Below are 13446 nucleotides of genomic sequence, written 5' to 3' on the forward strand. Positions count from 1 at the left end.
ACTGAGCCATCTCTCCTGCCTCTCCCCTCTGTTGCCAGTAGAGGGCACCAAACCTCATTTTGAGAGCAACTATGTGATTCCCAGGAATCGAACTTCTGACCTTTGGAAGAGCAGGCAATGCTCTTAACCACTGAGCCATCTCTCCAACCCGTTTTTCAACTTCTTTTACTAAACCAGGTTTACTCAATGTGGTGTGTGGATCACATCTCCATTTCCCTAACATGTGGAGTACAGGGGTCTCCGTGGACCTATTGGCCGTTCGTGTACCTCATAGAGGAGGTCTAGATAAATTGTTTCTCTGGCTTAAAATTGGTACACCTTTTGCTGGTGTTTGTCGTCCTTTGGATGTCTTGGATGTGAGTTCTTCTTCAGGAACATGAACATGCCTGTATTTTCTTCTTCTAGTCATCTTGCCTTACTCTCCTTGGTGTTGTCTCTGAAGCACGCCGGCTCGTGGTGACAGAGCTGTGAGCCTTTAACATCCTAACAAAAGCTTTTGCCTCATTCAGTCACAACAACGCGGGCCCTGGCCCTTGGCCCTGACTCTATGTCTGTCTGTGGTCTCATCAAACTCAGCAGGCAATGCTCTTTACCACAGAGCCATCTCTCTTGCCTCTTCCTTGTGGTGCCACTAGAGGGCGCCAAACCTCCTTTTGAGAGCAATTATTTGGTAGCCAGGAATCGAACTTCTGACCTTCGGAAGGGCAGCCAATGTTCTTAACCACTGACCTATCTCTCCATCTTTTCTTACTGTAGCCAAAAGAGGGCACAAGACCTCATGGCAGATGGTTGTGAATCATTATGTGGTTGCCTGCAATTGATTTCAGGAGGTTCTAAGAGCAGGCAATGCTCTTAAGCACTGAACCATCTCTCATGCCTCTTCTTTTTTGCCAGTAAAGGGCACCAAATCTACCTTTTGAGAGCAATTATGGGATTGCCAGGAATGGAACTTCTGACCTTTGGAAGGGCAGCCAAAGCTCTTATCCACTGAGCTAACACCCCAGCTCTTATTTTTGTATCCAAAAGAGGGCACAAGACCTCATTGCAGATGGTTGTGAGCCATTATGTGGTTAACTGGAATTGAATTCAGGAGGTTGGAAGAGGAGGCAGTGATCTTAACCACGGAGCCATCTCTCATGCCTCTTCCTTATGTTGCCAGTAGAGGGCACCAAACCTCCTTTTGAGAGCAATTATGTGATTTCCAGGAATCGAACTTCTGACCTTTGGAAGAGCAGGCAATGCTCTTAACCACTGAGCCATCTCTCCAACCCGTTTTTCAACTTCTTTTACTAAACCAGCTTTAGTCAATGTGGTGTGTGGATCACATCTCCATTTCCCTGACGTGTGGAGTACAGGGGTCTGCATGGACCTATTGGCCATTCATGTACCTCATAGAGGAGGTCTAGATAAATTGTTTCTCTGGCTTTAAATAGGTTAACATTTTGCTGGTGTTTGTAGTCCTTTGATTGTCTTGGATATGAGTTCTTCTTCAGGCACATGAACATGCCAATATTTTCTTCTTCTAGCCATCTTGCCTTACTCTCCTTGGTGTTGTCTCTGAAGCACGCTGGCTCATGGTGATAGAGTTGTGAGTCTTTTACATCCTAACAAGAGCTTTTGCCTCATTCAGTCACAACAACGTGGGCCCTGGCCCTGTGCCCCGACTCTATGTCTGTTCTTGGCCTCATCAAACTCAGCAGGCAGAGCTCTTTACCACAGAGCCATCTTTCCTGCCTCTTCCTTCTGTTGCCACTAGAGGGCGCCAAACCTCCTTTTGAGAGCAATTACGTGGTTCCCAGGAATCGAACTTCTGACCTTTGGAAGGGCAAACAATGCTCTTAACCACTGAGCTGTCTCTCCAGCTCTTCTTACTGTAGCCAAAAGAGGGCACAAGACCTCATGGCAGAAGGTTGTGACCCATTATGTGGTCGCCTGGAATGGAATTCAGGAGGTTGGAAGAGCAGGCAATTCTCTTAACCATTGAGCCATCTCTCTTGCATCTTCCTTCTGTTGACAGTAGAGGGCACCAAACCTCCTTTTGAGAGCAATTATGTGATTTCCAGGAATCGAACTTCTGACATTTGGAAGAGCAGGCAATTCTCTTAAACATTGAGCCATCTCTCTTGCATCTTCCTTCTGTTGCCAGTAGAGGGCACCAAACCTCCTTTTGAGAGCAATTATGTGGTTGCCAGGAATCGAACTTCTGACCTTTGGAAGGGCAGGCAAAGCTCTTAAGCACTGAGCTATCTCCCCAGCTCTTCTTTCTGTATCCAAAAGAGGGCACAAGACCTCATTGCAGATGGTTGTGAGCCATTATGTGGTTGCCTGGAATTCATTTCAGGAGGTTGGAAGAGCAGGCAATGTTCTTAACCACTGAGCCATCTCTCCAACCCGTTTTTCAACTTCTTGAACTAAACCAGGTTTACTCAATGTGGTGTGTGGATCATATCTGCATTCCACTAACATGTGGAGTACAGGGGTCTCCATGGACATATTGGCCGTTCGCGTACCTCATAGATGAAGTCTAGATAAATTGTTTGTCTGGCTTTAAATTGGTAAACCTTTTGCTGGTGTTTGTCGTCCTTTGGATGTCTTGGATGTGAGTTCTTCTTAAGGAACATGAACATGCCTGTATTTTCTTCTTCTAACCATCTTTCCTCATTCTGCTTGGTGGTGTCCCTGAAGCATGCAGGCTCATGCTGATAGAGCTGTGAGTCTTTATTATCCTAACAAAATGTGTTGCCTGATTCTGAGACAACAACGTGGGCCCTGGCTGTATGTGTCCACTTGGCCTCATCAACCTCAGCCGGCAATGCTCTTAACCACTGAGCCATCTCTCCTGCCTCTTCCTTCTGTTGCCAGTAGAGGGCACCAAACCTCATTTTGAGAGCAATTATGTGATTTCCAGGAATCGAACTTCTGAACTTTGGAAGAGCAGGCAATGCTCTTAACCACTGAGCCATCTCTCCTGCCTCTCCCCTCTGTTGCCAGTAGAGGGCACCAAACCTCATTTTGAGAGCAACTATGTGATTCCCAGGAATCGAACTTCTGACCTTTGGAAGAGCAGGCAATGCTCTTAACCACTGAGCCATCTCTCCAACCCGTTTTTCAACTTCTTTTACTAAACCAGGTTTACTCAATGTGGTGTGTGGATCACATCTCCATTTCCCTAACATGTGGAGTACAGGGGTCTCCGTGGACCTATTGGCCGTTCGTGTATTTCATAGAGGAGGTCTAGATAAATTGTTTCTCTGGCTTAAAATTGGTACACCTTTTGCTGGTGTTTGTCGTCCTTTGGATGTCTTGGATGTGAGTTCTTCTTCAGGAACATGAACATGCCTGTATTTTCTTCTTCTAGTCATCTTGCCTTACTCTCCTTGGTGTTGTCTCTGAAGCACGCTGGCTCGTGGTGATAGAGCTGTGAGCCTTTAACATCCTAACAAAAGCTTTTGCCTCATTCAGTCACAACAACGCGGGCCCTGGCCCTTGGCCCTGACTCTATGTCTGTCTGTGGTCTCATCAAACTCAACAGGCAATGCTCTTTACCACAGAGCCATCTCTCTTGCCTCTTCCTTGTGGTGCCACTAGAGGGCGCCAAACCTCCTTTTGAGAGCAATTATTTGGTAGCCAGGAATCGAACTTCTGACCTTCGGAAGGGCAGCCAATGTTCTTAACCACTGACCTATCTCTCCAGCTTTTCTTACTGTAGCCAAAAGAGGGCACAAGACCTCATGGCAGATGGTTGTGAATCATTATGTGGTTGCCTGCAATTGATTTCAGGAGGTTCTAAGAGCAGGCAATGCTCTTAAGCACTGAACCATCTCTCATGCCTCTTCTTTTTGGCCAGTAAAGGGCACCAAATCTACCTTTTGAGAGCAATTATGGGATTGCCAGGAATGGAACTTCTGACCTTTGGAAGGGCAGCCAAAGCTCTTATCCACTGAGCTAACACCCCAGCTCTTATTTTTGTATCCAAAAGAGGGCACAAGACCTCATTGCAGATGGTTGTGAGCCATTATGTGGTTGCCTGGAATTGAATTCAGGAGGTTGGAAGAGGAGGCAATGATCTTAACCACGGAGCCATCTCTCATGCCTCTTCCTTATGTTGCCAGTAGAGGGCACCAAACCTCCTTTTGAGAGCAATTATGTGATTTCCAGGAATCGAACTTCTGACCTTTGGAAGAGCAGGCAATGCTCTTAACCACTGAGCCATCTCTCCAACCCGTTTTTCAACTTCTTTTACTAAACCAGCTTTAGTCAATGTGGTGTGTGGATCACATCTCCATTTCCCTGACGTGTGGAGTACAGGGGTCTGCATGGACCTATTGGCCATTCATGTACCTCATAGAGGAGGTCTAGATAAATTGTTTCTCTGGCTTTAAATAGGTTAACATTTTGCTGGTGTTTGTAGTCCTTTGATTGTCTTGGATATGAGTTCTTCTTCTGGCACATGAACATGCCAATATTTTCTTCTTCTAGCCATCTTGCCTTACTCTCCTTGGTGTTGTCTCTGAAGCAGGCTGGCTCATGGTGATAGAGCTGTGAGTCTTTAACATCCTAACAAGAGCTTTTGCCTCATTCAGTCACAACAACGTGGGCCCTGGCCCTGTGCCCCGACTCTATGTCTGTTCTTGGCCTCATCAAACTCAGCAGGCAAAGCTCTTTACCACAGAGCCATGTTTCCTGCCTCTTCCTTGTGGTGCCACTAGAGGGCGCCAAACCTCCTTTTGAGAGCAATTACGTGGTTCCCAGGAATCGAACTTCTGACCTTTGGAAGGGCAACCAATGCTCTTAACCACTGAGCTGTCTCTCCAGCTCTTCTTACTGTAGCCAAAAGAGGGCACAAGACCTCATGGCAGATGGTTGTGACCCATTATGTGGTTGCCTGGAATTGAATTCAGGAGGTTGGAAGAGCAGGCAATTCTCTTAACCATTGAGCCATCTCTCTTGCATCTTCCTTCTGTTGCCAGTAGAGGGCACCAAACCTCCTTTTGAGACAATTATGTGGTTGCCAGGAATCGAACTTCTGACCTTTGGAAGGGCAGGCAAAGCTCTTAACCACTGAGCTATCTCCCCAGCTCTTCTTTCTGTATCCAAAAGAGGGCACAAGACCTCATTGCAGATGGTTGTGAGCCATTATGTGGTTGCCTGGAATTCAGTTCAGGAGGTTGGAAGAGCAGGCAATGTTCTTAACCACTGAGCCATCTCTCCAACCCGTTTTTCAACTTCTTGAACTAAACCAGGTTTACTCAATGTGGTGTGTGGATTATATCTTCATTCCACTAACATGTGGAGTACAGGGGTCTCCATGGACATATTGGCCGTTCGCGTACCTCATAGATGAAGTCTAGATAAATTGTTTGTCTGGCTTTAAATTGGTAAACCTTTTGCTGGTGTTTGTCGTCCTTTGGATGTCTTGGATGTGAGTTCTTCTTAAGGAACATGAACATGCCTGTATTTTCTTCTTCTAACCATCTTTCCTCATTCTGCTTGGTGGTGTCCCTGAAGCATGCAGGCTCATGCTGATAGAGCTGTGAGTCTTTATTATCCTAACAAAATGTGTTGCCTGATTCTGAGACAACAACGTGGGCCCTGGCTGTATGTGTCCACTTGGCCTCATCAACCTCAGCCGGCAATGCTCTTAACCACTGAGCCATCTCTCCTGCCTCTTCCTTCTGTTGCCAGTAGAGGGCACCAAACCTCATTTTGAGAGCAATTATGTGATTTCCAGGAATCGAACTTCTGAACTTTGGAAGAGCAGGCAATGCTCTTAACCACTGAGCCATCTCTCCTGCCTCTCCCCTCTGTTGCCAGTAGAGGGCACCAAACCTCATTTTGAGAGCAACTATGTGATTCCCAGGAATCGAACTTCTGACCTTTGGAAGAGCAGGCAATGCTCTTAACCACTGAGCCATCTCTCCAACCCGTTTTTCAACTTCTTTTACTAAACCAGGTTTACTCAATGTGGTGTGTGGATCACATCTCCATTTCCCTAACATGTGGAGTACAGGGGTCTCCGTGGACCTATTGGCCGTTCGTGTACCTCATAGAGGAGGTCTAGATAAATTGTTTCTCTGGCTTAAAATTGGTACACCTTTTGCTGGTGTTTGTCGTCCTTTGGATGTCTTGGATGTGAGTTCTTCTTCAGGAACATGAACATGCCTGTATTTTCTTCTTCTAGTCATCTTGCCTTACTCTCCTTGGTGTTGTCTCTGAAGCACGCTGGCTCGTGGTGACAGAGCTGTGAGCCTTTAACATCCTAACAAAAGCTTTTGCCTCATTCAGTCACAACAACGCGGGCCCTGGCCCTTGGCCCTGACTCTATGTCTGTCTGTGGTCTCATCAAACTCAGCAGGCAATGCTCTTTACCACAGAGCCATCTCTCTTGCCTCTTCCTTGTGGTGCCACTAGAGGGCGCCAAACCTCCTTTTGAGAGCAATTTTTGGTAGCCAGGAATCGAACTTCTGACCTTCGGAAGGGCAGCCAATGTTCTTAACCACTGACCTATCTCTCCAGCTTTTCTTACTGTAGCCAAAAGAGGGCACAAGACCTCATGGCAGATGGTTGTGAATCATTATGTGGTTGCCTGCAATTGATTTCAGGAGGTTCTAAGAGCAGGCAATGCTCTTAAGCACTGAACCATCTCTCATGCCTCTTCTTTTTTGCCAGTAAAGGGCACCAAATCTACCTTTTGAGAGCAATTATGGGATTGCCAGGAATGGAACTTCTGACCTTTGGAAGGGCAGCCAAAGCTCTTATCCACTGAGCTAACACCCCAGCTCTTATTTTTGTATCCAAAAGAGGGCACAAGACCTCATTGCAGATGGTTGTGAGCCATTATGTGGTTGCCTGGAATAGAATTCAGGAGGTTGGAAGAGGAGGCAATGATCTTAACCACGGAGCCATCTCCCATGCCTCTTCCTTATGTTGCCAGTAGAGGGTACCAAACCTCCTTTTGAGAGCAATTATGTGATTTCCAGGAATCGAACTTCTGACCTTTGGAAGAGCAGGCAATGCTCTTAACCACTGAGCCATCTCTCCAACCCGTTTTTCAACTTCTTTTACTAAACCAGCTTTAGTCAATGTGGTGTGTGGATCACATCTCCATTTCCCTGACGTGTGGAGTACAGGGGTCTGCATGGACCTATTGGCCATTCATGTACCTCATAGAGGAGGTCTAGATAAATTGTTTCTCTGGCTTTAAATAGGTTAACATTTTGCTGGTTTTTGTAGTCCTTTGATTGTCTTGGATATGAGTTCTTCAGGCACATGAACATGCCAATATTTTCTTCTTCCAGCCATCTTGCCTTACTCTCCTTGGTGTTGTCTCTGAAGCACGCTGGCTCATGGTGATAGAGCTGTGACTCTTTAACATCCTAATAAGAGCTTTTGCCTCATTCAGTCACAACAACGTGGGCCCTGGCCCTGTGCCCCGACTCTATGTCTATTCTTGGCCTCATCAAACTCAGCAGGCAAAGCTCTTTACCACAGAGCCATCTTTCCTGCCTCTTCCTTGTGGTGCCACTAGAGGGCGCCCAACCTCCTTTTGAGAGCAATTACGTGGTTCCCTGGAATCGAACTTCTGACCTTTGGAAGGGCAACCAATGCTCTTAACCACTGAGCTGTCTCTCCAGCTCTTCTTACTGTAGCCAAAAGAGGGCACAAGACCTCATGGCAGATGGTTGTGAGCCATTATGTGGTTGCCTGGAATTGAATTCAGGAGGTTGGAAGAGCAGGCAATTCTCTTAACCATTGAGCCATCTCTCTTGCATCTTCCTTCTGTTGCCAGTAGAGGGCACCAAACCTCCTTTTGAGAGCAATTATGTGGTTGCCAGGAATCGAACTTCTGACCTTTGGAAGGGCAGGCAAAGCTCTTAACCAATGAGCTATCTCCCCAGCTCTTCTTTCTGTATCCAAAAGAGGGCACAAGACCTCATTGCAGATGGTTGTGAGCCATTATGTGGTTGCCTGGAATTCAGTTCAGGAGGTTGGAAGAGCAGGCAATGTTCTTAACCACTGAGCCATCTCTCCAACCCGTTTTTCAACTTCTTGAACTAAACCAGGTTTACTCAATGTGGTGTGTGGATCATATCTGCATTCCACTAACATGTGGAGTACAGGGGTCTCCATGGACATATTGGCCGTTCACGTACCTCATAGATGAAGTCTAGATAAATTGTTTGTCTGGCTTTAAATTGGTAATCCTTTTGCTAGTGTTTGTCATCCTTTGGATGTCTTGGATGTGAGTTCTTCTTAAGGAACATGAACATGCCTGTATTTTCTTCTTCTAACCATCTTTCCTCATTCTGCTTGGTGGTGTCCCTGAAGCATGCAGGCTCATGCTGATAGAGCTGTGAGTCTTTATTATCCTAACAAAATGTGTTGCCTGATTCTGAGAGAACAACGTGGGCCCTGGCTGTATGTGTCCACTTGGCCTCATCAACCTCAGCCGGCAATGCTCTTAACCACTGAGCCATCTCTCCTGCCTCTTCCTTCTGTTGCCAGTAGAGGGCACCAAACCTCATTTTGAGAGCAATTATGTGATTTCCAGGAATCGAACTTCTGAACTTTGGAAGAGCAGGCAATGCTCTTAACCACTGAGCCATCTCTCCTGCCTCTCCCCTCTGTTGCCAGTAGAGGGCACCAAACCTCATTTTGAGAGCAACTATGTGATTCCCAGGAATCGAACTTCTGACCTTTGGAAGAGCAGGCAATGCTCTTAACCACTGAGCCATCTCTCCAACCCGTTTTTCAACTTCTTTTACTAAACCAGGTTTACTCAATGTGGTGTGTGGATCACATCTCCATTTCCCTAACATGTGGAGTACAGGGGTCTCCGTGGACCTATTGGCCGTTCGTGTACCTCATAGAGGAGGTCTAGATAAATTGTTTCTCTGGCTTAAAATTGGTACACCTTTTGCTGGTGTTTGTCGTCCTTTGGATGTCTTGGATGTGAGTTCTTCTTCAGGAACATGAACATGCCTGTATTTTCTTCTTCTAGTCATCTTGCCTTACTCTCCTTGGTGTTGTCTCTGAAGCACGCCGGCTCGTGGTGACAGAGCTGTGAGCCTTTAACATCCTAACAAAAGCTTTTGCCTCATTCAGTCACAACAACGCGGGCCCTGGCCCTTGGCCCTGACTCTATGTCTGTCTGTGGTCTCATCAAACTCAGCAGGCAATGCTCTTTACCACAGAGCCATCTCTCTTGCCTCTTCCTTGTGGTGCCACTAGAGGGCGCCAAACCTCCTTTTGAGAGCAATTATTTGGTAGCCAGGAATCGAACTTCTGACCTTGGGAAGGGCAGCCAATGTTCTTAACCACTGACCTATCTCTCCATCTTTTCTTACTGTAGCCAAAAGAGGGCACAAGACCTCATGGCAGATGGTTGTGAATCATTATGTGGTTGCCTGCAATTGATTTCAGGAGGTTCTAAGAGCAGGCAATGCTCTTAAGCACTGAACCATCTCTCATGCCTCTTCTTTTTGGCCAGTAAAGGGCACCAAATCTACCTTTTGAGAGCAATTATGGGATTGCCAGGAATGGAACTTCTGACCTTTGGAAGGGCAGCCAAAGCTCTTATCCACTGAGCTAACACCCCAGCTCTTATTTTTGTATCCAAAAGAGGGCACAAGACCTCATTGCAGATGGTTGTGAGCCATTATGTGGTTAACTGGAATTGAATTCAGGAGGTTGGAAGAGGAGGCAATGATCTTAACCACGGAGCCATCTCTCATGCCTCTTCCTTATGTTGCCAGTAGAGGGCACCAAACCTCCTTTTGAGAGCAATTATGTGATTTCCAGGAATCGAACTTCTGACCTTTGGAAGAGCAGGCAATGCTCTTAACCACTGAGCCATCTCTCCAACCCGTTTTTCAACTTCTTTTACTAAACCAGCTTTAGTCAATGTGGTGTGTGGATCACATCTCCATTTCCCTGACGTGTGGAGTACAGGGGTCTGCATGGACCTATTGGCCATTCATGTACCTCATAGAGGAGGTCTAGATAAATTGTTTCTCTGGCTTTAAATAGGTTAACATTTTGCTGGTGTTTGTAGTCCTTTGATTGTCTTGGATATGAGTTCTTCTTCAGGCACATGAACATGCCAATATTTTCTTCTTCTAGCCATCTTGCCTTACTCTCCTTGGTGTTGTCTCTGAAGCACGCTGGCTCATGGTGATAGAGTTGTGAGTCTTTTACATCCTAACAAGAGCTTTTGCCTCATTCAGTCACAACAACGTGGGCCCTGGCCCTGTGCCCCGACTCTATGTCTGTTCTTGGCCTCATCAAACTCAGCAGGCAGAGCTCTTTACCACAGAGCCATCTTTCCTGCCTCTTCCTTCTGTTGCCACTAGAGGGCGCCAAACCTCCTTTTGAGAGCAATTACGTGGTTCCCAGGAATCGAACTTCTGACCTTTGGAAGGGCAAACAATGCTCTTAACCACTGAGCTGTCTCTCCAGCTCTTCTTACTGTAGCCAAAAGAGGGCACAAGACCTCATGGCAGAAGGTTGTGACCCATTATGTGGTCGCCTGGAATGGAATTCAGGAGGTTGGAAGAGCAGGCAATTCTCTTAACCATTGAGCCATCTCTCTTGCATCTTCCTTCTGTTGCCAGTAGAGGGCACCAAACCTCCTTTTGAGAGCAATTATGTGATTTCCAGGAATCGAACTTCTGACATTTGGAAGAGCAGGCAATTCTCTTAAACATTGAGCCATCTCTCTTGCATCTTCCTTCTGTTGCCAGTAGAGGGCACCAAACCTCCTTTTGAGAGCAATTATGTGGTTGCCAGGAATCGAACTTCTGACCTTTGGAAGGGCAGGCAAAGCTCTTAAGCACTGAGCTATCTCCCCAGCTCTTCTTTCTGTATCCAAAAGAGGGCACAAGACCTCATTGCAGATGGTTGTGAGCCATTATGTGGTTGCCTGGAATTCAGTTCAGGAGGTTGGAAGAGCAGGCAATGTTCTTAACCACTGAGCCATCTCTCCAACCCGTTTTTCAACTTCTTGAACTAAACCAGGTTTACTCAATGTGGTGTGTGGATCATATCTGCATTCCACTAACATGTGGAGTACAGGGGTCTCCATGGACATATTGGCCGTTCGCGTACCTCATAGATGAAGTCTAGATAAATTGTTTGTCTGGCTTTAAATTGGTAAACCTTTTGCTGGTGTTTGTCGTCCTTTGGATGTCTTGGATGTGAGTTCTTCTTAAGGAACATGAACATGCCTGTATTTTCTTCTTCTAACCATCTTTCCTCATTCTGCTTGGTGGTGTCCCTGAAGCATGCAGGCTCATGCTGATAGAGCTGTGAGTCTTTATTATCCTAACAAAATGTGTTGCCTGATTCTGAGACAACAACGTGGGCCCTGGCTGTATGTGTCCACTTGGCCTCATCAACCTCAGCCGGCAATGCTCTTAACCACTGAGCCATCTCTCCTGCCTCTTCCTTCTGTTGCCAGTAGAGGGCACCAAACCTCATTTTGAGAGCAATTATGTGATTTCCAGGAATCGAACTTCTGAACTTTGGAAGAGCAGGCAATGCTCTTAACCACTGAGCCATCTCTCCTGCCTCTCCCCTCTGTTGCCAGTAGAGGGCACCAAACCTCATTTTGAGAGCAACTATGTGATTCCCAGGAATCGAACTTCTGACCTTTGGAAGAGCAGGCAATGCTCTTAACCACTGAGCCATCTCTCCAACCCGTTTTTCAACTTCTTTTACTAAACCAGGTTTACTCAATGTGGTGTGTGGATCACATCTCCATTTCCCTAACATGTGGAGTACAGGGGTCTCCGTGGACCTATTGGCCGTTCGTGTACCTCATAGAGGATGTCTAGATAAATTGTTTCTCTGGCTTAAAATTGGTACACCTTTTGCTGGTGTTTGTCGTCCTTTGGATGTCTTGGATGTGAGTTCTTCTTCAGGAACATGAACATGCCTGTATTTTCTTCTTCTAGTCATCTTGCCTTACTCTCCTTGGTGTTGTCTCTGAAGCACGCTGGCTCGTGGTGATAGAGCTGTGAGCCTTTAACATCCTAACAAAAGCTTTTGCCTCATTCAGTCACAACAACGCGGGCCCTGGCCCTTGGCCCTGACTCTATGTCTGTCTGTGGTCTCATCAAACTCAACAGGCAATGCTCTTTACCACAGAGCCATCTCTCTTGCCTCTTCCTTGTGGTGCCACTAGAGGGCGCCAAACCTCCTTTTGAGAGCAATTATTTGGTAGCCAGGAATCGAACTTCTGACCTTCGGAAGGGCAGCCAATGTTCTTAACCACTGACCTATCTCTCCAGCTTTTCTTACTGTAGCCAAAAGAGGGCACAAGACCTCATGGCAGATGGTTGTGAATCATTATGTGGTTGCCTGCAATTGATTTCAGGAGGTTCTAAGAGCAGGCAATGCTCTTAAGCACTGAACCATCTCTCATGCCTCTTCTTTTTGGCCAGTAAAGGGCACCAAATCTACCTTTTGAGAGCAATTATGGGATTGCCAGGAATGGAACTTCTGACCTTTGGAAGGGCAGCCAAAGCTCTTATCCACTGAGCTAACACCCCAGCTCTTATTTTTGTATCCAAAAGAGGGCACAAGACCTCATTGCAGATGGTTGTGAGCCATTATGTGGTTGCCTGGAATTGAATTCAGGAGGTTGGAAGAGGAGGCAATGATCTTAACCACGGAGCCATCTCTCATGCCTCTTCCTTATGTTGCCAGTAGAGGGCACCAAACCTCCTTTTGAGAGCAATTATGTGATTTCCAGGAATCGAACTTCTGACCTTTGGAAGAGCAGGCAATGCTCTTAACCACTGAGCCATCTCTCCAACCCGTTTTTCAACTTCTTTTACTAAACCAGCTTTAGTCAATGTGGTGTGTGGATCACATCTCCATTTCCCTGACGTGTGGAGTACAGGGGTCTGCATGGACCTATTGGCCATTCATGTACCTCATAGAGGAGGTCTAGATAAATTGTTTCTCTGGCTTTAAATAGGTTAACATTTTGCTGGTGTTTGTAGTCCTTTGATTGTCTTGGATATGAGTTCTTCTTCTGGCACATGAACATGCCAATATTTTCTTCTTCTAGCCATCTTGCCTTACTCTCCTTGGTGTTGTCTCTGAAGCAGGCTGGCTCATGGTGATAGAGCTGTGAGTCTTTAACATCCTAACAAGAGCTTTTGCCTCATTCAGTCACAACAACGTGGGCCCTGGCCCTGTGCCCCGACTCTATGTCTGTTCTTGGCCTCATCAAACTCAGCAGGCAAAGCTCTTTACCACAGAGCCATGTTTCCTGCCTCTTCCTTGTGGTGCCACTAGAGGGCGCCAAACCTCCTTTTGAGAGCAATTACGTGGTTCCCAGGAATCGAACTTCTGACCTTTGGAAGGGCAACCAATGCTCTTAACCACTGAGCTGTCTCTCCAGCTCTTCTTACTGTAGCCAAAAGAGGGCACAAGACC

This window comes from Chionomys nivalis, chromosome 1, assembly GCF_950005125.1.
Source record: "Chionomys nivalis chromosome 1, mChiNiv1.1, whole genome shotgun sequence".
NCBI classification, from domain to species: domain Eukaryota; kingdom Metazoa; phylum Chordata; class Mammalia; order Rodentia; family Cricetidae; genus Chionomys; species Chionomys nivalis.